This window comes from Dendrobates tinctorius, unplaced genomic scaffold (genome assembly GCF_039654945.1).
Source record: "Dendrobates tinctorius isolate UK_male_01 unplaced genomic scaffold, ASM3965494v1 ptg000056l, whole genome shotgun sequence".
NCBI classification, from domain to species: Eukaryota; Metazoa; Chordata; class Amphibia; order Anura; family Dendrobatidae; genus Dendrobates; species Dendrobates tinctorius.
Genome location: NW_027361724.1, coordinates 5710966 through 5737455, shown reverse-complemented (window position 1 = coordinate 5737455; position 26490 = coordinate 5710966). Strand labels below are relative to the sequence as shown.

The following is a 26490-nucleotide window of genomic DNA, read 5'->3' as shown; positions in this document are numbered from 1 at the left end:
AAAAAACACAGCTTAAATGAATTCGGTGTGCAGGGCCCTCCAAATAAATATCCATTTGTATAAATAAAAAAAAAAAAAGGAAAAAAAGGAGGTAACACTCCGATAAATGATGAAAAAAGTGGACTTTATTAGCCCATACGGTGTGGCAACGTTTCGGCTGTGACCAGGGCCGCCATCAGGGCATTACTGCCCTGACTGGCATATGGGGCCCGATCAGCAGATGGGGCCCGCATCGGGCCCTGTCACCTCTACCCATCGGGCCCCACTTCCCCGTCCCCAGCGGCAGGATTCTGCTGGATTTTGCTGCACAGTGATTCTGCTGGCGCACACGGCAATAGTTAAAGCTGCCAGCCAATCGGAGGCTGGCAGCTGACATCAGTGTGCATGTTGCCGGCGTCTGACGTAACTGTCAGTCGCCGGCGAGTGCGCGCATTCAGGCTGGGGTGAAGATCGCTCGCCGCTGGAGTACTGTAAGGTAAGAGGAAAAGTGATTTTTTTTTTTTTTTTTTTAAATTAGTATTGCAAACGGCAAGCCGGGCCCGGCAGGATTGAGACGGGCAGGATTGGGGGCAGGATGCAGACGGGCAGGATTGGAGACACTGGGGGGCAGGACTGGAGACACTGGGGGGCAGGATCATGGGGCAGAATGGATACAATGGAGACAGATGGGGAGATCATATGGGGCACAATGGATACTCATGAGGGCAGGATGGGAGAACATATGGCTGAAGACAAGAATGAGACACACGGGGGTCAGGATGGGGATTATTATTACCATTGGGGCTAATTAAGGGATATTATTACTGCAGTGATGTATTTATTTCATTTTTTGATTATACTGTTGTAAATGGGGGGGATGGTCCTGTTACTGTGTAGAGTGATACTATGTTGCCTTTTTTTCTTCATGTGATGTAATGTAGAAGTTGGGAAAAAGTAAGTAATGTGTTCTGCAAGCGGAGCTCTAGATAACTGTGTTATTTCCTGCAGAGATGAGCCCTGGCTGGAAGACGTGATGGCGATCTGTGCTGGATGAAAGATGAAAAGCAAGGATGAAGGCCTTCTCCTAGAGACGTCACTGGTGAGTTAGTGTGTTACCTATACACTGACACTATACACTGTATACCATATACAGAGATCCTGTGTATAATGTCACCAGTGATCACTGTATTACCTGTACATTATATACAGAGCTCCTGTGTATAATGTCATTGATCATTGTATTTCCTGTACACAGACACTGCATACTAATTACAGATCCCCTGTGTATAATGGCACTTATGGTGATAGTACTGCGTTTTTGTATTACTGATCAGTAGTATTCAGTCACTATGTGGTGGTAATATGTGGTCTGGACATGGTGTGGCGGTATTTGTCCCTTGTATATGTTATTATTTGGTCACTTTGTGGTGGTAATATTGTGTCTGGTCATGGTGCAGTGGTATTTGTCCCTTGTATGTTATATTATTGGTCATTTAAAAAATTGAAAAATAAATATACCTAAATTGTATTGCATATTTTAACAAATATTTAATAGGTTAGCGTAGAGTATAGCTTGGCCAAAAGTGTCTACAGTGTTGTGATGGCGGCTTAGAAAATCTTTTTGGCCAAAACAAAAGCTGCCTGCTATATGTGTGATCTGGTGATGGGAACTGTTGATGTGCGATTGGTGAGAAGTGAAGTTTTTTCAAGAGAGCGGTGGGGCTGTGGACAGTTTGAGGGGTGGAGGCGGGGCTGGGGTGGAACCTGGGCGGAGTCTCAAGGTGGCCCCGAAAATTTTGCCAGTATGGGGCCCCAAAATTCCTAGTGGCAGCCCTGGCTATGACCAACCTTTCTCAAGCCTGGTCACAGCTGATACGGTGCCACAACACACAACATATGGGCTAATAACATCCACTTTTTTCATCATTTATCAGAGTGCTGCCTCCTTTTTTCATTTATATATATACTAGCTGAAGAGCCCGGCGCTGCCCGGGCATAGTAACTAACTGTGGTTAGTTATAACAAATTATAATTATCCTCCATCCCATAGTCCCGTGCCCATATACCCATCATACATATCCACCATCCCATAGGCCCGTGCCCATATACCCATCATACATATCCTCAATCCCATAGTCCCATGCCCATATACCCATCATACATATCCTCCATCCCATAGTCCCATGCCCATATACCCATCATACATATTCTCCATCCCATAGTCCCATGCCCATATACCCATCATACATATTCTCCATCCCATAGTCCCATGCCCATATACCCATCATACATATCCTCCATCCCATAGTCCCATGCCCATATACCCATCATACATATTCTCCATCCCATAGTCCCATGCCCGTATACCCATCATACATATTCGCCATCCCATAGTCGAGTGCCCATATACCCATCACACATCCTTCATCTCATAGTCCCATGCCCATATACCCATCATACATATCCTCCATCCCATATTCCCGTGCCCATATACCCATCATACATATCCGCCATCCCATAATCCCGTGCCCATATACCCATCATACATATCCTCCATCCCATAGTCCAGTGCCCATATACCCATCACACATCCTCCATCCCATAGTCGCGTGCCCATATACCCGTCATACATATCCACCATCCCATAGGCCCGCGCCCATATACCCGTCATACATATCCTCCATCCCACAGTCCAATGCCCATATACCCATCACACATCCTCCATCCCATAGTCAACCATTATGACATCATAATGAGCGGCGGGGCTTGACGACATCAGTGTCGCCATGGCAACCATTGTTACATCATAATGAGGGGCGGGGCTTGATACGTACACACTGTTTCCCCATTATGTAGATGGGGGCATTATGACATCATAATGAGGGGCGGGGCTTAACACGCACACACTTTTTCCCCATTATGTAGACAGGGGCAAAATTGTTTGGTGAATTGGAACGCGCAGGGTTAAAATTTCGCCTCACAACATAGCTTAGGACGCTCTCGGGGTCCAGACGTGTGACTGTGCAAAATTTTGTGGCTGTAGCTGCGACGGTGCGGATGCCTATACATACGCGTGCACACACACACACACACACACACACACACACACACACACACACACAAACTTTGAGCTTTATATATTAGACTAGCTGAAGAGCCTGGCGTTGCCTGGGCATAGTAACCAACTGTGGTTAGTTATAACAAGTTATAATGATTATATTGCACATAAAAACTGTGCATCTAATCCTATCCTGTGTGATACTGACTGCTGAGCCGTGTATCTAATCCTATTCTGTGGTGTGATACTGTGTGCTGAGCTGCGTATCTAATTCTATCCTGTGTGATACTGACGCTGACTACTGAGCTGTGTATCTAATCCTATCCTGTGTGATACTGACTGCTGAGCCGTGTATCTAATCCTATCCTGGGTGATACTGGGCTCTCCCTGCAGTCTGTGTCAGAGGGTGGTCTGTGTTGGAATGGTAATAAATTGTGTTATTTCCAGCTTTACAGAAGGACGATAACACCATAGAAATGATAAGAATAATAGGCCTCAGTTACCACAACTGTCTACAAAAAAAACTGCTGCTGATAGCAACCAATCACAGCTCATTTTCATCTTTTAAACAGCTCTAGGACAGCGTGGCGAGTTTTGAGTGGCGACTTTTGTGTTTCGACTTTTATGTGGCGAGGTTGGTGTATGTGTGGTGAAATGTGTGCTGAGGGTGGTATATGTGTTGAAGCACGTGGTAGTGTGTGGCGCATTTTGTGTGTATGTTCATATCCCTGTGTGTGGTGAGTATCCCATGTCAGGGCCCCACCTTAGCAACTGTACGGTATATACTCTTTGGCGCCATCGCTCTCATTCTTTAAGTCCCCCTTGTTCACATCTGGCAGCTGTCAATTTGCCTCCAACACTTTTCCTTTCACTTTTTCCCCCCATTATGTAGATAGGGGCAAAATTGTTTGGTGAATTGGAACACGAGGGGTTAAAATTTCGCCTCACAACATAGCCTATTACGCTCTCTGGGTCCAGACGTGTGACTGTGCCAAATTCTGTGGCTGTAGCTGCGACGGTGCGGATGCCAATCCCGGACATAGATACATACATACACACCCACATCGAGTATATATATATATATATATATATATATATATATATATATATATATATATATATATATATATATATATATATATATATATATATATATATTTATTTATTTATTTATTGATAAAACACTCCGGTATCGCCTTTGCTGGGGTCAAAGGTCACGTGCGTTCAGCATGAAACTCAGGCGCAGAGCAGGGATTCAGGTATAACTGACACTGGGTCAGGTTTATTAACGGTGAAAGCAATGCATAAAGAAAAAAAAAACATAAAACAAATCCTTGCCTGTCCGGCACTAACTAAACAAGGTACAACCTAACTACCAACTGGCGGGCTTCTCCCGTCCAGCCAAACCACAGTTGCACTGGGCACTGCTTTCACTCACATGTGTCTCTCACACAGACAGGCTCTCTGTGTCCCCAGGCTGAGCCACTCACACAACCACCTGGCATCCTTTTATATCCGCCTCCCATTATTCATTAGTAACCAGGTGCAATACTGACCAGACTAGGCCACATAGGAAAGGAATCTGGGCGAGATATACCTGCCCTCATCCACTATTCCCACATGATTCTCACATATCCCCCCCCCCCCTCTGCTCAGACCACTCCGGTCGAGCAATGACACCCGCCAAACAGTGCACTCGGGACAGGGCATCTGCATTCCCCATCTGTACCCCTGGGCGGTGCTCCACCGTAAAAGTGTAGGCCTGCAGGGCAAGGAACCACCGGGTCACCCGGCTATTTCGTTCCTTGTTCAAGTGCATCCACGAGAGGGGCATGGTCAGTGATCAGCCTGAACTTTCGGCCCACCAGGTAATATTTGAAGGCCTCTAGAGCCCACTTAATGGCTAGGCACTCTTTTTCTATGACTGCATACTTTTGCTCATGTTTGTTCAGCTTCCTGCTGAGATAGAGGACTGGGTGTTCCACTCCGTCCCTCACTTGTGACAGTACGGCCCCGATACCGGTATCAGAGGCATCCGTTTGTACCACAAACTCGCTGCAGAAGTCCGGAGTCACCAGTACTGGTTGAGAGCAAAGTGACCGTTTTAGGCTATGGAAGGCTTCTTCAGCCGCTAAACTCCATTTAATCATGACGGAGTCTTTCCCTTTTGTAAGATCCGTCAGGGGGGTAGCGATGGCTGCAAAATTGGGTATGAACCGGCGATAATAGCCGGCGATCCCCAGAAAGGCTTGCACCTGCTTCTTGTTGACAGGTTGCGGCCAGTCCTGAACCACCTGAATCTTATCGAGCTGGGGTTTAACAATACCCCTCCCAATTACATATCCCAAATACCGGGCTTCTTCTAGCCCGATGTGACATTTCTTGGGGTTCGCGGTTAGACCTGCCTCCCACAGGTCGTCAATCACAGCTTGTACTTTCTGGAGATGAGTCTCCCAGTCCAAGCTGTAAATGACAATGTCATCCAAATAGGCCAAAGCGTACCGCCTATGTGGCCTCAGGACACGATCCATCAGTCTCTGGAAGGTCGCCGGTGCCCCGTGCAGTCCAAACGGCATATACACATACTGAAATAAACCTTCCGGCGTAGCAAATGCCGTCTTTTCTCTGGCAGCCTCCGCCAGAGGGATCTGCCAATACCCCTTTGTTAGGTCTAGGGTCTTAATATACCGGGCTTTTCCTAACCGATCTATTAACTCGTCGACCCGGGGCATAGGGTAGGCATCAAATTTTGAGACTGCATTCAGTTTCCTGAAGTCATTGCAAAACCGGATGGTGCCGTCCGGTTTAGGAATTAGCACAATCGGACTGGACCAAGCACTGTGCGACTCCTCAATGACACCTAACTCTAACATTGCCTTCACGGCGCGCTTCCGGGATTCGGTAGGGTTTTACGTGAACTGTGACACCAGGTTCCGTTACGATGTCATGTTTCATTAGCGTAGTCTGCCTGGGTTTTTCTGAGGAAAAACTTTTGGTTGTGAAGTAGAAACTGCCTGACCTCAGTCTTTTGCCGCTCCGAGAGAGTCTCTGCAACCCGTACCTACGGTACGGTGTGCGAGCAGACGGGACGTGCCAGCTCCGCTGACAAGGCAGACCGATCTCTCCAGGGTTTTATCAGATTTACATGATAAATCTGTTCAGGTTTCCATTTACCTGCCTGGTATACTTTGTAGTTTACTTCACCAACTCTTTCCTTAATCTCAAAGGGGCCCTGCCACTTTGCCAGGAACTTACTGCCCACCGTGGGGACCAGGATCAACACCCTATCTCCGGGTGCAAACGTACGGATCTTGGCGCCCCTATCATAGATTCTTTTTTGGGCTCCTTGAGCCTGCATCATGTGTTCTTTGACGATAGGCATAACAGCCGCAATACGGCCCTGCATTTGGGATACGTGATCTATCACCGTTTTAAACGGAGTGACCTGACCCTCCTAGGTTTCTTTTGCAACGTCTAACAGTCCACGAGGAGGTCGGGCGTACAATAACTCGAAAGGCGAGAATCCCGTGGAAGACTGGGGTAAATTCCCTGATTGCAAAAAGCAAATACGGAAGTAAATAGTCCCAGTTCTTCCCATCCTTGTCTATCACCTTTCTCAGCATCTGCTTCAGAGTTTTATTGAACCGTTCGACCAACCCGTCTGTTTGAGGGTGATACACGGATGTGCGTAACGGTTCGATTTGTAACAATCGGCAAAGCTCCTTCATTACCCTGGACATAAAGGGGGTCCCCTGGTCGGTGAGTATCTGTTTTGGTATACCGACCCGACTAAACACATGCACCAGTTCCTTGGCAATCGTCTTGGTGGCCGTGTTACGCAAAGGGATGGCCTCCGGGTAACGAGTGGCATAATCCAAGATGACCAGGATATGTTGGTGTCCACGTGCAGACCGTGGAAGGGGCCCAACTAAATCCATCCCAATCCTCTCAAACGGGACTTCAATAATAGGTAGGGGTACCAAAGGGCTACAGAACCGGGGCTTAGGTGCAGAGGCTTGGCAGTCAGGACAAGACTCACAATATACACGAATATCGTGATGCATGCCTGGCCAAACAAAACAGTGTAATATCCTTTCGGTGGTTTTCTGGACTCCCAGGTGACCTCCCATCACATGTCCGTGGGCCAGGTCCAGCACCTGCCGCCGGTAGGGTTTTGGCACGACTAATAGTTGCACCGTGTCTTCCCCCCTTTTCTCTATCTGATAGAGTAAGTCATTCTCCAGGACCATGTAAGGATATGCCAGCCTACAGCCAGGTTCTACGGGTACCCCATTTATCACTTTTACATTTGTCCTAGCCTGAGAAAGGGTAGGATCCTTTATTTGCTCGCTTTGGAAGTCATCTTTCTGAACTTCTAAATCCGGCAATCGGGGAGGTGGACGGCTGTCGGCCTCCTCCTCTTCCCCGGTCTCCTCCGTATCACCCGCCATGACTGAAAACAGTAACTGCAGGTCATTTCCAGCAGACTCTTCGCCCGAGTCTTCCGGGGAGACCTCTTCCAGGGGTTCGGGACCCACACGTGCCCTGGGAGAAGAATCATGTACACTATTACCCTGGGGTATCAACTGATTCTCCCACAATTGCCAGAAGTGGGGAAAATCCCGACCCAGGATAACATCATGCAATAATGCCGGGACGAGTCCCACTTTATGTTATACAGACCCATAGGAAGTAGTAATGCATATGACCGTGATGAGGTACGAACAGGTGTCTCCATGCACACACGTTACAGAAAATTTGTCTGATGGTCCTGTCGGGGCTGACACCAGACTAGCCTTCACCAGAGTCACCACACTTCCCGAGTCTAACAATGCCACCACATTTTTTCCATCAACAGTTAAATTACACAAGTGTTTTTCCACATCCTTTTGACCGGCATTCACACTCACTACCCGTGCAACCATAGACATGCGGTTTTTAGAGTCTGTGACGTCGCACTGCATGGGTTCAGTAGTGAGCGGACAGTTCGCAACAATGTGTCCCATCTCTTGGCAGCGGAAACACCTAACGGGCCCCTTGCTTAGACCATAGTTCGTTACTCTCGGCCTTGCATTGCGGGCAGTCCCGTTTTCCTCCCCCACTGTCTTAGGGATTTTTCCTTCTCCCCTACTCCCTGGAACAGTCTTACCGGTTCCACGTGGAGACGATGAAGAACGAGGTGGGGTAGCGTCGTCTCGGAGTCCTTCCGCCACGGAGTAACGTTCAACCAGATCCACCAGTTGATCTGCCGTCATAGGATTTCCATGGCTTACCCACTTCCTCAGGGCTGGCGGTAGAGCTCTCAGGTACTTGTCCATGACGACTCTCTGGATTATCTCTGGCGCTGTCAACACCTCGGGTTGTAGCCACTTCTTCGTCACGTGGATCAGGTCGAACATCTGTGACCGCGGTGGTTTATCCGACTGATAAGTCCATTGATACACTCTCTGTGCACGGACAGCGGTTGTCACTCCCAGCCGGGCCAAGATCTCGGCTTTCAGTTTGTCAAAGTCCTGCGCAGCTTCAGGCTCTAAGTCATAATAAGCCTTTTGGGCCTCACCGGAAAGAAACGGGGAAATCAGGCCGGCCCATTGTGCCTTCGGCCATTTTTCTCGCACCGCTGTCCGTTCAAATGTGGTCAGGTATGCCTCGACGTCATCTTCGGTCATCATCTTCTGCCAGTACCGACTCACGTGAATCACTCTCGACTCTGCTTCCAGGTTAACCTCAGGTAAGCTTGCCAGGCGCTGCGCCACCTGCTGGAGAAGCGAACGATCGGTAACTGTCATGTCCACCAACTCCTTCAGCTGGGCCATCATCACCCGATTAGCTTCTTGCTGGACGGCGGTGGACTGTACCAGCGCTTTCACCACGTCCTCCATGCTCATGCTTCCAACGTGATGCCCGCGTTCTCCACCACAATGTGATACAACACTCCAGGATCGACTTTGCTGGGGTCAAAGGTCACGTGCGTTCAGCATGAAACTCAGGCGCAGAGCTGGGATTCAGGTATAAATGACACTGGGTCAGGTTTATTAACGGTGAAAGCAATGCATAAAGAAAAAAAAACATAAAACAAATCCTTGCCTGTCCGGCACTAACTAAACAAGGTACAACCTAACTACCAACTGGCGGGCTTCTCCCGTCCAGTCAAACCACAGTTGCAGTGGGCACTGCTTTCACTCACGTGTGTCTCTCACACAGACAGGCTCTCTGTGTCCCCAGGCTGAGCCACTCACACAACCACCTGGCATCCTTTTATATCCGGCTCCCATTATTCATTAGTAACCAGGTGTGATACTGACCAGACTAGGCCACATAGGAAAGGTATCTGGGCGAGATATACCTGCCCTCATCCACTATTCCCACATGATTCTCACTATATATATATATATATACACACTCACTGGCCACTTTATTAGGTACACCTGTCCAACTGTGTGTTAAGACTTAATTTCTAATCAGCCAATCACATGGCGGCAACTCAGTGCATTTAGGCATGTAGACATGGTCAAGACAATCTCCTGCAGTTCAAACCGAGCATCAGTATGGGGAAGAAAGGTGATTTGAGTGCCTTTGAACGTGGCATGATTGTTGGTGCCAGAAGGGCTGGTCTGAGTATTTCAGAAACTGCTGATCTACTGGGATTTTCACGCACAACCATCTCTAGGGTTTACAGAGAATGGTCCGAAAAAGAAAAAAAATCCAGTGAGCGGCAGTTCTGTGGCCGGAAATGCCATGTTGATGCCAGAGGTCAGAGGAGAATGGGCAGACTGGTTCGAGCTGATAGAAAGGCAACAGTGACTCAAATTGCCACCCGTTACAACCAAGGTAGGCAGAAGAGCATCTCTGAACGCACAGTGCGTCGAACTTTGAGGCAGATGGGCTACAGCAGCAGAAGACCACACTGGGTACCACTCCTCTCAGCTAAGAACAGGAAACTGAGGCTACAATTTGCACAAGCTCATCGAAATTGGACAGTAGAAGATTGGAAAAACGTTGCCTGGTCTGATGAGTCTCGATTTCTGCTGCGACATTCGGATGGTAGGGTCAGAATTTGGCGTAAACAACATGAAAGCATGGATCCATCCTGCCTTGTATCAACGGTTCAGGCTGGTGGTGTCATGGTGTGGGGAATTTTTTCTGGGCACTCTTTGGGCCCCTTGGTACCAATTGAGCATCGTTGCAACGCCACAGCCTACCTGAGTATTGTTGCTGACCATGTCCATCCCTTTATGACCACAATGTACCCAACATCTGATGGCTACTTTCAGCAGGATAATGCGCCATGTCATAAAGCTCGAATCATCTCAGATTGGTTTCTTGAACATGACAATGAGTTTACTGTACTCAAATGGCCTCCTCAGTCACCAGATTTCAATCCAATAGAGCATCTTTGGGATGTGGTGGAACGGGAGATTCGCATCAGGGATGTGCAGCCGACAAATCTGCGCCAACTGTGTGATGCCATCATGTCAATATGGTCCAAAATCTCTGAGGAATGCTTCCAGCACCTTGTTGAATCTCTGCCACGAAGAATTGAGGCAGTTCTGAAGGCAAAAGGGGGTCCAACCCCTTACTAGCATGGTGTACCTAATAAAGTGGCCAGTGAGTGTATATATATATATATATATATATATATATATATATATATATATATATATATATATATATATATATATATAATATTACAATCCCAAATTTTAAAAGATTGCTACATTATGAAACGAGAAATTCAGCAAAGATCTGGGGCTGTTTAGCAGCTACGATCCTACATCAGAAGAGAACGGGACACTCACTCCTAAGATGTTTACAGACTGTTCTTTAAAAAAAAAAAAAAAAAAAAAAAAAAAGGGGGATGCTCCACAATGGTAAACATGTCCCAACTTTTCTGAGATGGGTTGCTGCCATCAATTTTTAAATTATTTTTTTTCAAATGAAGTCGAAAAATGTCCAACTTTCACCTTCTGATCTATGTTCTGCTGTGACTAAAATATGTAAATGTACAGAAGAGATTTCCAAATCATAGCATTCTTGTTTTATTTACATTTTACACAAAATCACGACTTTTTAGGAAATAGAGATTGTACATTTTTTATATATTTTTCCCCATGACAAAAATTTGTGACCTGGCTTTGAAATGAATACAAAGATGCCAGTTCATCATCACTATCCATGTGTTATATCGATGTCTATAAAACAGATTCAACACAAATTGACCTCCAAGAGGGTTGAGGTCCGTGACCTATGTGATCTAAATAAAATAAAAATAAAAAGTCTCTCGCATGAAAACCTGGGATTGCCACCCGCACTCAGACTGGAGCGTGTGGCTACATGCATTTCTATGCAGCCCAACACTCTGGTCCAAGTGCCAGAGGCAGTGCCAGGTTTTCATCCGAGAGACTCTCGCAAGCGAGTACAACCCCTGGCAAAAATTATGGCATTACCGGCCTTGAAGGATGTTCATTCAGTTGTTTAATTTTGTAGAAAAAAAGCAGATCACAGACATGGCACAAAACTAAGGTCATTTCAAATAGCAACTTTTTGGCTTTAAGAAACACAAAGAAATCAAGAACAAAAATGTGGTAGTCAGTAATGGTTAATTTTTTTTAACCAAGCATAGGGGAAAAATTATGGAATTACCCTGTAAATTTTCATTCCCAAAACTAACATCTGCATCAAATTAGATCTGCTCATTCGTCTGCATCTGAAAAGGCGTGATCACGCCTTGGAGAGCTGTTGTACCAAGTGGACTGACATGAATCATGGCTCCAACACGAGAGATGTCAATTGAAATAAAGGAGAGGATTATCAAACTCTTAAAAGAGGGTAAATCACCACGCAATGTTGCAAAAGATGTTGGATGTTCACAGTCAGCTGTGTCTAAAATCTGGACCAAATACAAACAACATGGGAAGGATATTAAAGGCAAACATACTGATAGACCAAGGAAGACATCAAAGCGTCAAGACCGGAAACTTAAAGCAATATGTCTCCAAAACAGGAAATGCGCAACAAAACAAATGAGGAACGAATGGGAGGAAACTGGAGTCAACGTCTGTGACCGAACTGTAAGAAACCACCTAAAGGAAATGGGATTTACATACAGAAAAGCTAAATGAAAGCCATCATTAACACCTAAACAGAAAAAAAACAAGGTTACAATGGGCTAAGGAAAAGCAATTGCTGACTGTGGATGACTGGATGAAAGTCATATTCAGTGATGAATCGCGAATTAGCATTGGGCAAGGTGATGATGCTGGAACTTTTGTTTGGTGCCGTTCCAATGAGATTTATAAAGATGACTGCCTGAAGAGAACATGCAAATTTCCACAGTCGGCTGTATGTCAGGTAAAGGCACTGGAGAGATGGCTGTCATTACATCTTCAATAAATGCACAAGTTTATGTTGATATTTTGGACACTTTTCTTATCCCATCAATTGAAAGGATGTTTGGGGATGATGAAGACATTTTTAAAGATAATACATCCTGCCATAGAGCAAAAACTGTGAAAACATTCCTTGAAAAAAGACACATAAGGTCAATGTCATGGCCTGCAAATAGTCCAGATCTCAATCCAATTGAAAATCTTTCGTGGAAGTTGAAGAAAATGGTCCGTGACAAGGCTCCAACCTGCAAAGCTGATCTGGCAACAGCATTCAGACAGAGTTGGAGCCAAATTGATGAAGAGTACTGTGTGACACTCATTAAGTCCATGCCTTAGAGACTGCAAGCTGTTATAAAAGCCAGAGGTGGTGCAACAAAATGCTAGTGATGTGTTGGAGTGTTTTTTTTGAAGTTTGTTTTTCATGAATCCATATTTTTTTCCTTCAGAATTGAGTGATTCCATAATTTTTCCTCTATGCTTGGTTACAAAAATAACCATTACCGACTACCACGTTTTTTAATCTTGATTTCTTTTAGTGTTTCTTAAAGCCAGAAAGTTGCCATTTGGAATGACTTTAGTTTTGTGCCATGTCTGTGATCTGCTTTTTTCTACAAAATTAAAACAACTGAATGAACATCCTCCAAGGCCGGTGATTCCATAATTTTTGCCAGGGGCTGTACGAGCCCTTAGATGCGGGTTCAAAGGGTGAGCCAGTATCTTTCCTGGCAGAAGATGGCTGATTTATTCAGCCATCATCTGCTTTTAACAGCGAAGATCTGCTCCGCCCGCAGCTGTTAACCTGTTAAATTCAGCTGTCAATCTCTGAGTTGTTATGGAATCACTGGTTGCCTTGATAGCTGGGGGTTTGCTGGAGACCCCCGTGCCTGTCATTATGATGCTCCTGCGATAGCCAGTGTTGAGCTAGCATTCATAGGAGATTGTGATTTTAGCTATATATTGCAATGCTCATGCACTGCTATGTATAGTAAAAATGCTCAGACAATCGCAGCTTAAAGTCCCCTAAGGAGACTGTAAAATACAGTAAAAAGTAAAAAACAATGTTTTGAAAAAAAAAAAATACAAAAGTTTAAATCACCCCCTTTTGCTCAATTAAAAATAAAACAATTTAAAAAAAAATACACATATTTGGTATCACTACATTCAGAAAAGTCTGTCTAGCAAACTCTAAAATAAATTGATCAGCAGATGGAGAAACAAGACAGAAAACTGAAACTCCAGAATTTTTGTACAGTTTTTGGCCTCCGCAACATTGAAATAAAATGCAATACGAGGCAATCTAAACAATGTATCTACCCCAAAATGGTATCAGTAAAAACATCAGCTCAGGGCGCAAAAAATAAGCCCTCACACAGCCCCGTGTACCAAAAATTGAAAGCGTTACGGTTCTCGGAAAATGGCGACAAAAGCAAAATTTTGTATTCAACAAATTTCTGACTTTTTCTTCCACTCTTACATAAAAATAAAAACTATACTTGTTTGATATCTGCGTACTCGTACTCACCTGGAGAATCATTTTGCTAGGTCAGGTTTACTGTATAGTGAATATTATAAATAAAAAAAAAAACAAAATACAATTTTGGAACAGAACTTTCTTTTGCATTTTCACCCCACTTGGAGTTTTTTTTCCCGCTTTCCATTGAATGACATGATAAAATGAATGGCGTCATTCAAAAGTATAACTCGTCCCACATAAAACAAGACCTCATTCGGCTATGTGGATGGAAAAATAAAACAAGTTATGACTCTTGGAAGAAGGGGGAAGAAAAAATTAAAACAAAAAAATAAATAAATAAACAGGTCATGAAGAGATTAAAGCACCACTCTGGTGTTTTTTTTATTGCAGCACTGAAGTGGTGTCACTAAAGGGCCCGTTACACATAGCGATATCGCTAGCAATATCGCTGTAACGTCACTAGTTTTGTGACGTAGCAGCGATATTGCTAGCGATATCGTTACATGTGCTACTTACCTCCGACCGGCTCCCCCGCTGTCTGTCGCTGATCGCGCGAGAACGTCCTGGACCGTTTCTCGTCGGGCGCTTCCTGTGGCGCCGACGAGCGACGTGTGGACGCGGGCGGGAGGACGTCAGGATCGCCACGTCTGACAGGTAAGTAGCGACCCCCGACCGCTGCTATGTCGCTGGTGAGATCTGCCTGTGTGGCAGCTCACTAGCGACCACTTAGCGATGCACCAGCGATCCTTATCATTGTAGGGATTGCTGGTGCATCACTAAGTGTAACGGTACCCTTAGTCTTATACTCACCAGTCACCCGTCTCCAGTTATTCTTGGCACCGCTCCTGACAGTGTCCAGTAGTTTGTGACCTGCCGAACTGTTCCAGTGTTTCCTGGATGATCTGGCAGTCACAACTCAATGTAAGTCCATGAGGCCAGAACGAAGATCTCAGTCTTACATTGAGAGCTTGTGTCTGTTACCTCTGACTTCCGGTCAGTCAGGAGCTGTGGTGCGGGATCGGAGCAGCACCAAGAAGAGTTGAAGACGGCTGCTAAGACTATGCTCGGGATTAGTAGCACCACTCCAAGGCTGACATTTATAAAAAAACAAACAAAAAAAAAAAAAAAAAAACACATAACACTGGAGCGTTACTTTAAAGGCATCATTTTTATGGTTTATTTTTTCTTAATATTACTTTGTACTCTGGAACAGCAGAACTTTATACTTTAAGTTTAAATCTAAGAAATACTGCTAAGTTTTCCTTCTCATGCAGATATTCTCTATTGGAATGAAAAGAAGCAGCCACACAGCTACAAACCTTGTGCTGAGTCAGGCTTGTTCAATGAATGGTAGAAATACAGATTAAAATAAACAACTACAACACCAAAAACATGCAAATACTCAATTATGGTGGTTTTAAAGCACCTCCACCCAAAATTTAAAAATAAAAAAGGCTGTCCTATTAAAGGAGTTGTCCTCTTCTAGGAAAACACCTCGTGAATCCTTATGTTTACCCCAGCAAAATGATAACACTTATACTCACCTCCGATTCCAATGCCATTCCAGCGGCGTCGGGACTCGCTCTCCCGGGGATCCTGTAACACTGTTATGTCAAGCAATCCTTGGGACCAATCAGCGCTGGCTTCACTCTCCGTAGCTGACATCTGGAGGAAGTGAGAGCTGTGGCTGCACTACCCCTTCCTCTGGATGTCTTGATTTGTCTGAAGGACAAGATAGTAAAGCCAGCGCTGATTGGCCACAGCAATTATATTACAAACTCTCAGGAAGATCTATGTAAGGCCCATAGACCTTCACTGCTCATTTACATATTAGGAAAAAAACATGGATTTCTCTGGAACAAGACATCAGATAACATATCAAGATATCACTTTATTCAGACTTCCATGACCTGCCTGCCCATATAGATGGGTTAGGAGGGTTGATCCTACAGACAAATTCCCTCCAAGTTGCATTGAAGCTATAGAAAAAATGATTGCAAAGGTGAGCAAATCCACCTGTTTTAATGAAAACATTTTTTTTTTTTTTTTTTTTTTAACCATTGAACAAACTGATTTAAATATTAACTGTGAATGTAATAAAAAGGTTGTCCATTATTAAAATAGGGGGCAATGCAATAAAATAAGAAAAGCATTCATTTACTGTTTAACGCCTCTATACCGTCACATGTGACAATCTCTGGCTTCAGTAGTTTGACTGTTCAGGCTAGTAATTGGCTGCAGCGGTGAATGAACTGTAAGTAAGCGCTGCAGCCAAGCAAATTAAAGGGCATTTTTTATTCCTAAAAAAGCATCCCATCAGAGTTTGGGTCTTCTTAATATATTGCAGTCATCAAACTTTATAGCACCGTGTACTTACAATTGCTCATTTCGCCTTTATACTCAGATAATTATACTCTGTTCCATTAGATCTATCACATCACGTGATTAAAAACTGACTAACTGAACTCTTCTAAGCTCTATGTAGAAACAGGAGGTCAATTTTCCCTGCATGACTCACAGCAAAAGTTCCTGGCAGGGAGAAGAGGGAGCAGCTGGGTCGGAAGTTGAAGAGAGGAATGATAAATGCAGGGACAAGAGACTTCCTGTTCCTACACACAGCAGAGAACATAGAAGAATTTACTGGGCAGAAAGGCAAAATGAGCAATTGTAAGCACACAGTGCTATATAATATGATGATTATATTATATAGGATATTAACAGGATAAAAACTTTCATGGGACTGCTTCGCTAAATTATTGCATCCCCGACCCCGCATTGTCTCCTTCTAAGTTGAGCATAGACAAGACTTAAGTAACGACTTCTAAAGTCCAAGCATTTATTGATCAACCTTAAAATTTCCCACACAGTGCAGGTTACAGTCAAATACTGAGTTAAGGTAATAAGAATTGTGTGTTGAGATTCACCATGTTCTAAAAAATAGTGAATAATGCAACTCAACCAGTTTTAGAAGAATATCAGTCATAAACTAACTGCAGGATACCAGGAACTCTACATTACACAACAAATTACACAGCCCATATCGGCTCTACACTTCTGTACACAATGTCCTCAGTCACTATCCCTTAAAATAAATCAGCAATTACAAATCACACAATATCAAAATCCTAATAGGTAATGCAGAGAAGTTTCCCTTCAAAACACTTAAAATGTTGAGCAGCAATACAAAATTCCCCCAGCTCCCATTCATTCGTGACATACATATGCCAACGCATTTCGAGACAGGTCTTCAGAACAGAGCGAGTAATGAAGGCACTGCAATCAGCCTTCAAAAATTCTATAATGCATTCAGACATTGTTACTGCCATTCCTCATAGGTTTTAAACAGCGCGATAGGTGCTCAAAATATTAAGAAATAATAGTAAGGAAAGAAATATAAATCTACTGTCAATGTGAAAGGACTGCACTGATTGACATTATGAGCTGAAAAGTTTGCCAAAGCCTCAAGGTCATTCTGACCACTGTTAACATGGTGATCAAGGCTGTGAGGTTTATGATATTCAAGAGTCTGCAGATTTGTCCTTGCACTTTGGCAAAACAAAAAACAATTAAGATCTGTTCCCAAAAAATGACATATATGCTGCAAAAATTAATTGCCCAGGATTTCTTTAAAAAAAAAAAAAAAAAGGCTAAATGTCATGATTCCTCCGCTCCATGAGTCTTGGATTCAATGAGTGACAGCTCAGTTGTACAATTTGGTTCAGGGGCGTGCTGAGCGGTCACTATTTTGATAGACAGCTCAGTCATCCAATCTAGTGCAAGGGCGTGCTCAGCAGTCAGTACTTTGATAGACAGCTCAACCGTTCAATCCGACACTGGGAGGTGGTGTGCTTCCTTCGGGTGTTCTCTTTTCTAGTGATTACCCAGCTGCTTAGCTAAGCTGCCAGTCCCAGACATCGGTCAGTTGTAGAATTTGCTCGGTGGTGCATGTTTCAGTTGTATACTCCTGTGCTCTGTTTGTTGACTGACCTTGAACCTTATTCTGACCTACCGTTTGCCAAGCCCCTATGCTCTGATCTGCTATCTTCCTGGTATTCTGACCTTGGACCCTGACCTAACAATGCCTTTGTCTTTCCTCTATAGTTTACGACGTGCTCTCTTGGTATCTAACCCCAGAACGTTTGACTACCTTGCCTCACGGCTTGTCTGTGAGTAGTGACTAGTGTCACACTAAGAGCAGGAAATATGTTCAAATAGTAAAACAACCAATACTCACCTGTTTAATCACCTATTGTACCTTCCCCATACCTATTTGTATACTTTGCTGCAGTGATTACTTGCCATACAACCAAGTGACTGCTGCAGACAATCATATGCCTCAGCAGTCAGAAGATCGCTGAGCCTAATGATTGGCTCCTATCAGTGGCATACGTCCAATAGCGTAAGACCTGACGTTTGCTGTGGGGCCCATGAAACTGAGGACCCAGTGCCAAATGCATTGTTGCCCTCAAGGCGTTTCAAGGTCAACAGTATCTGCATATAAAGGATGCAGATTCAATTTGAATACAATGGTGTAACAGAGAGCCGACAGTTCTCTGCTCACAATTCAGCCTGCGTGCTAAGTCTTAGCACAGCAGACATAATGACATCACTACATCACGCCTACTGTATGAAGCCTTAGCCAACAAAGAGGCAGAAAAGAGCACCACATTGGAGGAACAGGACTACGCAAGTATTTTTTTTCCTTTTTTTCAGCCAGTACTTGTGTAGAAGGGCACTGTTAGGCCTCAATGTGTGAGGGAACTGTGTAGGAATCCTATTTTATGGAAGTTCACTATATAGGCATTGTACTGTAAAGGAATCACTGTGGGAGCATCATTCTGTGTTTGGCGCACTGTTAGGGCATCATACTGTTTTAGGGGTCCCTGTAGGGAGCTTCATATTGTGTCAGGGCCAATGTGAGCGCATCATACTTTGCTGAGGTCACTGTAGGTGCTTCATATTGTGTTGGGGGTCACTGTAGGGGGTTTCACATTGTGTTGGTGTCAATGTGAGAGCACCATACTTTGCTGGGGTCACTGTGGACTCATGATACTGTACATATGGGAGGTACTGTGGGGGAAAATTTGGGTAGGGGAATTATACTATGTTTGTTGTGAACCTCTTTGGTAGCATCAAACTGTATGGCGGCCATGAAAAGAGTATCATAGGGGTGAAAGCACTAAGGGCTTTCAGTAGAGGCAATATTTTTGGTATTTTATGTACCGCAATGCATGTCTCTCTCACTATCTTTAAAAGTTCTGAGGTATACTTTTCGACTCCACTAAATTTTTATTTCGGGAAGGCGTGCCAAGCCAATTTGAAATTTTGTCATGGGACCCCATGATTTGTACATACGCCCCTGTCTCCTACCTTATCATTAAGGACCAATAAGTGCTAGTTGGTTACAATAGTGTGTAAAGGTAGTCTGAAAATTACTAGTTCACAATAACCAAGAGCTAACTAGATCAAAATAGCATCTTAAAGTCTACAAGTCACCTGCGGCTCCTTAGATTCTGGTTAGAGCACACTTCCGTCAACATTACTATGCCAATTTAAGGGGGTGAAGAGGAAGAAGAGCCCAAAGGGGGTTGCCTTCCCTGCTCCTTATCCGGAACCACTTAGCCAGACAGCAGGGTTGCCGGGGGGGGGGGGGGGGGGGGAAGACTTTCTGCCCTGGACGGACATGACCGGAAGCTATGCAAGCAGAGCGCGCCAGGCACGGAGCAAAGCGCGCCAGAGACAGGGGAGAGCGAACCAGAGAGAAAGCAAGCTGTAGCACCGCGCTCACAGAGAGAGAGGACTCCACGTCAGAGCACTGAGACTGAGATACGAGCCATAGTGAGAGCTGTATGCGAGTACGTAGACTCGGGAGCCTCCATAACCAGAGGAGAATTCCCCTCTGACAGTGCAAAGACAGTGACCCGAGCGCGCAGCCCCGGTGACAGCAGTGGAAACCGAGACACCCCCCCCCACGAGTGTGTTCGAAGTAGACTGCCCAGTGTGCGCAGCATCATTAATTCAGCGTGACTCAGTTTAACATACAGAGACTTAGAACAGGAGAGACTCCGCGTCTCCCTGCCTCCTGCTTCCAGCTTCACCCTGAGAAGAGACTGCAGAGATTTAACCCCGTAGTTCCCGGTTTCCAAAAGAGGAGAGACTACAGAGTATTCAAGTGCCGCTGTTGACAGTGCCACCGTTGGAGAAAAGGACCCTTCAATCAAGACTTCACTGGACTGATAAGTTACAAGAATCTCATTAACCATTTCTACTCTGCTTAACGGTTTCATAGCTTTACTTAGCTTTTCGTGTACTGTTTTACCGTTTACCCCATCACTTTTAATCCCCACTGCTCCTCCCTGCGTGGAGAATTTATCCCCTGTAAATAAACCCTTTAACTCTGGGTCTGTCTCTGATCCGTGGCAACATCACCAGTACCTGCACGTTATTACACCAGAATTATAGACAATTAAGATCTTTGGCTGTCAAATGGAAAATATCCCCCAAAAAAATGAACAATTTGACACCTGAAAAAGGAACCCAGTTTTGTCAGGTAATATGCCCTGGCCTTATGCGCTATCAGTGTCTCCAAGGTTTTCACAACAAACAGTGGTATAGTCGGCAGGATGTTGCACGACGGTGCGGAGGGGACAGACCAAGCAGTTGGGAGAGGCACCAGGTCTAGCATCTCCCTGGGAGTTAACGTGCCAAAATTTTCAGGGAGCAATGTTATGTTGTGGAGTTGGACGGAGCGCATCAGAGGGATGATGCAGATGCATCCCATGACGCCGGCCCTGGAGGCGGAAATAGGTGTGATGGCCCTAGAGGGGGACGCTCGGGACTCGGTTATGCTCATACCCCCCAGGTGACAGATACCCTGGACAAAGTACTACATATACTTGTGGAGACCAATGGGGACCCCACTGATGTAGAGGAGCTGCGCATGCGACTGTTTCACTGGGTACAAAGAGAGGGGGAGACCGTGATGCAGTTTATGAAAACCCTGCAGGAACTCCATACTGCCATCATACGGAAGGACAGCATAGGTGTAGGGTTAATTGATGTTGTGCTACGAGACCAACTGGTGACGGGCTTGGGAGATGTGATGATGAAGCAGGCCCTGCAAGAGCGCATGCGGATAAAGCCAGACATGACTTTCTGAGGTCGGGAGTGAGGTGCGCACGCGCGAGCAGGGAATGGTAGTGCCGGTGGGAAAGGTATGGAGGGGGTAGGTAGCTGGTCCCCAATGGATGGAAAACTTGAAGAAGGAGATTAAGCGGGTTCACGAAGAAATGGCTGAATATAAGAGGACCCCTGCTGTAGAATCCAGCCGACCAGTGCGAGGCAGAGAGACTGCACCCCCCAACGCGAGACTGGTGCCGCTTGGCGAAGACCGCCCACATGCTGCAACTGTGGAGTACTCAGCCCGAATGAAGAAGAGACAACATGGACCCGGGATTCATGGCTGAAGATAAGAAGAATCTGGGAGAAGATTTGAGAGTCTGGAGGAAGCCCTTACTGCTGTCTTGGGGACCAACAACATACCCTGAGGTAACGCGTGGAAGCAGAAGGAGGGAGATAGAGGAGAGGTGCGGAGCATGAAGAAGGCTTCAGTGGCGGCTCCAGAGTGTAACCCCGTATCCTGGAGTGAAGAACAACCGCAGATGGGAGATGCTTCCTGCCGAGGTGGATGACTCAGACCAAAGCACCCACCAGACAGATGCAGACGTGATTGCTGGGCGGGCAGAAGAGTGGGACACCTGTCCAGAAACTGCCCTAGCTGGGAAAAGTGATGGCAAAGGCCCGCTCACCCCTCTGAAGGTCCTGCTAATTGGAGGGAACGTCACCCCTCGACGGAGTGGTATGGCAGGAGAAGGATAACTCCACACAGAGCAAGACAATGTCACGGCGTCGGGCGTCAAGAAGAGATAGAGAGGGTGTCGACTGTCCACGGTCAAACGTCCGTGCTGTCCCGACACGTGGAGGCGGGTATAGTAGAACTCCAACCTGGGTCTAGAGGTCCCGACAGTGAGATTCGACCTGAAGGGACGACAGCCCGAGTGGCCCATCGAAGTAAGTCACCAACAAGCTCGCCACGAGCTACCGACAAAGGAGAAGAGGTGACAAGAGCTCTTGAGACACACGCTCCTACGGTTCTCGTAAGAGCCGCTAGTGTCGTCCCCTGAGGTGGAGAGTGTGTTGGCCGTCAGCTCACGAGATCATGTCCGGACGGAAAAGATGGAGCAGCTGTGTGAGACAGGGAGTGTGGCTGAGGAGCCATGGAAAGTGACGCTTGCAGAACCCGGCACGGATGTGAAGGTTCCGGCTTGCATGGTCTTAATCCAACCGGTTCTAGTTTTGACGAGAGTGCTCCTGTTAAAGAAGGGGGGAGCTATGGAGAAGAGTCACCTTTACTAAGCTCCCAGACTGAGAAACCTGAGCAAGGAACCCCCGAAGTTGCTCATAACGACAAAGAGAAGGTCGAAACGTCTACTCGAATGTCTGCTAGCGATAAAGCAAAAAAGAAAGAAGAAAAAGAAGACAAAGCCAAGTTCATCCTAGGTATTCTCTTCTGTAGTGGATAAGGATGAGAATGAAGACTGGAGTGTTTTCGACCAGCCTTGCTATAAGAACTTGGAGCCAGCAAGACAAGTGGAGTTGCGAAGGTTGTGGGCAGCTGTCGGTCCCCAGGTAGACATAGTGGAGTACGACGAACCCTCGCCCGTGGAATGGCGAGCTTTAAGAGAGGGAGAATGTAAGGGGGTGAAGAGGAAGAAGAGCCCAAAGGGGGTTGCCTTCCCTGCTCCTTATCCAGAACCACAGCCAGACAGCAGGGTTGTCGGGGGAGGAAGACTTTCTGCCCTGGACGGACTGGACCATGTGACTGCAAGGGGCAGGGAGGAAAAGGAAGGGGCGGTGGACCAGAACATGTGCAAGCAGAGTGCGTCAGAGACAGGGGAGAGCGCACCAGAGGACTCCACGTCAGCGCACTGAGACTGAGATACAACCATAGTGAGAGCTGTATGTGAGTACGTGGACTCGGGAGCCTTCATGACCAGAGGAGACTTCCCCCCCCTGACAGTGCAGAGACAGTGACCCGAGCGCGCAGCCCTGATGACCGCAGTGGCAAGCCGAGACCCCTGAGTGTGGCAAGTAGACTGCCCAGTGTGCGTAGCATCGTTACTGCAGAGTGACTGTCAGCTTAACATACAGAGACTTAGAGCAGGAGAATCCATTCAGCAGCGGCTCCATGCCTCCTGCTTCACCCTGAGAAGAGACTGCAGAGATTTAATCCCGGAGTTCCCGGATTCCAAGAGAGGAGAGACTACAGAGACTTCAAGTGCCTCTGTTGACGGTGCCAACGTTGGAGAAAAGGGCCCTTCAATCAAGACTTCACTGGACTGATTAGTTACAAGAATCCTCATTAACCATTTCTACTCTGCTTAACTGTTTCATAGCTTTACTTAGTGTAAACGGTAAAACATTACACAAAAAGCTATCACTTTAAATCCCCACTGCTTCTCCCTGCATGGAGAATTTATCCCCTGTAGATAAACCCTTTAACTCTTGGAATGTCTCTCATCTGTGGCAACATCACCAGTACTTGCACATTATTACACCAGAATTATAGACAATTAAGATCTTTGGCTGTCAAATGGAAAATATCCCAAAAAAATGAACAATTTGACACCTGAAAAAGGAACCCAGTTTTGTCAGGTAATATGCCCTGGTCTTATGCGCTATCAGTGTCTCCAAGGTTTTCACAACAAACATATAAATTTTAGAGCTACAGTATATCACGTTCCTCTTATAGAAAACAGGCATACAGGCAGTTGTGTGCCTTCCATAATCACAAAGACTTTTGCTTCAGGAGATATTTTCTTCTAAAACCAACAGGAAAAAAAAAAAAAAAAAACTTCCCATGTAATCCGATGAACACAAAGGTCCATTAAGGGTCAATAAACTAATGCTGGCAATTTATTTCAGTTCCATTTAACTCAAAGGTTGCCTATAATCATAATATGCCCATGTGCATATGTTCTTATTAAAAGCGACCGGTCACCAAATATCACAATGTTACTGTAGATTCATGTCTTAGACAGGATGAGGCTGGAGTACATTCTTTGAAAATACATGTCAGAAATTATGTATAATGCTTTTTGAAAGTTTTCCTCCCTGATAATAAAATATGCACATATCTAGCTGGAGTAATAAAATGCTAATCTTAAAGGGGCTGTCCGAGCTTTCTGTATAATGTGTGTGTATCTAGGCTGCAGAACGCTGACAGTTTGTTATATTCTCCCTGTCAGCATACTGCATGGTTTCCTATACAGTTAGGTCCATATATATTTGGACAGAGACAACATTTTTCTAATTTTGGTTCTAGACATTACCACAATGAATTTTAAACAAAACAATTCAGATGCAGTTGAAGTTCAGACTTCCAGCTTTCATTTGAGGGTATCCACATTAAAATTGGATGAAGGGTTTAGGAGTTTCAGCTCCTTAACATGTGCCACCCTGTTTTTAAAGGGACCAAAAGTAATTGGACAGATTAAATAATTGTAACTAAAATGTTCATTTATAGTACTTGGTTGAAAACCCTTTATTGGCAATGACTGCCTGAAGTCTTGAACTCATGGACATCACCAGACGCTGTGTTTCCTCCTTTTTGATGCTCTGCCAGGCCTTCACTACGGTGGTTTTCAGTTGCGGCTTGTTTGTGGGCCTTTCTGTCTGAAGTTTAGTCTTTAACAAGTGAAATGCATGCACAATTGGGTTGATATCAGGTGACTGACTTGGCCATTCAAGAATATTCCACTTCTTTGCTATAATAAACTCCAGGGTTGCTTTGGCTTTATGTTTTGTGTCATTGTCCATCTGTAGTACGAAAAGACGACAAATCAGTTTGGCTGCATTTGGCTGGATCTGAGCACACAGTATGGCTCTGAATACCTCAGAATTCATTCGGTTGCTTCTGTCCTGTCTCACATCATCAATAAACACTAGTGACCCAGTGCCACTGGCAGCCATGCATGCCCAAGCCATCACACTGCCTCTGCCGTGTTTTACAGATGATGTGGTATGCTTTGGATCATGAGCTGTACCACGCCTTCGCCATACTTTTCTCTTTCCATCATACTGGTAGAGGTTGATCTTGGTTTCATCTGTCCAAAGAATGTTCTTCCAGGACTGTGCTGGCTTTTTTAGATGTTTTTTTTAGCAAAGTCCAGTCTAGCCTTTTTATTCTTGATGCTCATGAGTGGCTTGCACCGTGCAGTGAACCCTCTGTATTTACTTTCATGCAGTCTTCTCTTTATGGTAGATTTGGATATTGATACGCCTACCTCCTGGAGAGTGTTGTTCACTTGGTTGGCTGTTGTGAAGGGGTTTCTCTTCACCATGGAGACTATTCTGCGATCATCCACCAACGTTGTCTTCCGTGTCCGCCCAGGTATTTTTGCATTGATGAGTTCACCGGTGCTTTCTTTCTCAGGATGTACCAAACTGTAGATTTTGCCACTCCTAATGTTGTAGCAATTTCTCGGATGGGTTTTTTCTGTTTTTGCAGCTTAAGGATGGCTTGTTTCACCTGCATGGTGAGCTCCTTTGACCGCATGTTTCCTTCACAGCAAAATCTTCCAAATGCAAGCACCACACCTCAAATCAACTCCAGGCCTTTTATCTGCTTAATTGAGAATGACAAAACGAAGAGATTGCCCACACCTGTCCATGAAATAGCCTTGGAGTCAATTGTCCAGTTACGTTTGGTCCCTTTAAAAACATGGTGGCACATGTTAATGAGCTGAAACTCCTAATCCCTTCATCCAATTTTAATGTGGATACGCTCAAATGAAAGCTGAAAGTCTGAACTTCAACTGCATCTGAATTGTTTTGTTTAAAATTCATTGTGGTAATGTCTAGAACCAAAATTAGAAAAATGTTGTCTCTGTCCAAATATATATGGACCTAACTGTATATCACACGTAGCCTGGTGAGCAGCCGTCTCCTGATTCTGGAGGAGCTGCTCACTCACCAACTAGAGTTTTCCTGCCTCTGAGACTGGTCGGTGATGTCGCAACAGACACCGCCCCAGTTTCTGCCAAAACCCTCTCTCTGCCTCCTGCTCCAGCCTCCACTGCAGCTCACAGTGCAGGCAGCAGTGGAATGACTGCTGATCAGACGGAAGGCAAAGGCTTCTAGATAGGTGAGTATAATGTGCTGTGTGCATCCATCCCTTTCTAATCCATCCCTCCCCCATCCCATCCACCCATCCCTGCCTCATCCACATCCATCCATCCCTCCCTCCCCATCCATCCCTCTGTCCTTTCCTCATCCATCCATCCCTCCATCCATCCCTCATACATTCATCCATTCCCTCCCTGCATCCATCCATTCCCTCCCTCATTCATCCATCCCTCCCTCATTCATCCATCCCTCCCTCATTCATCCATCCCTTCCCTCCCTCATCCATCCCTTCCCTCCCTCATCCATCCCTTCCCTCCCTCATCCATCCCTTCCCTCCCTCATCCATCCCTTCCCTCCCTCATCCATCCCTTCCCTCCCTCATCCATCCCTTCCCTCCCTCATCC

General features: G+C 45.5%; 1 protein-coding gene across 5 annotated transcripts in view; it reads right to left on the bottom strand.

The window, feature by feature from the left end:
* Positions 1-26490, bottom strand: part of OSBPL6 (oxysterol binding protein like 6) — a 327603-nt gene that overhangs the window by 235236 nt on the left and 65877 nt on the right. The window lies entirely within an intron of this gene.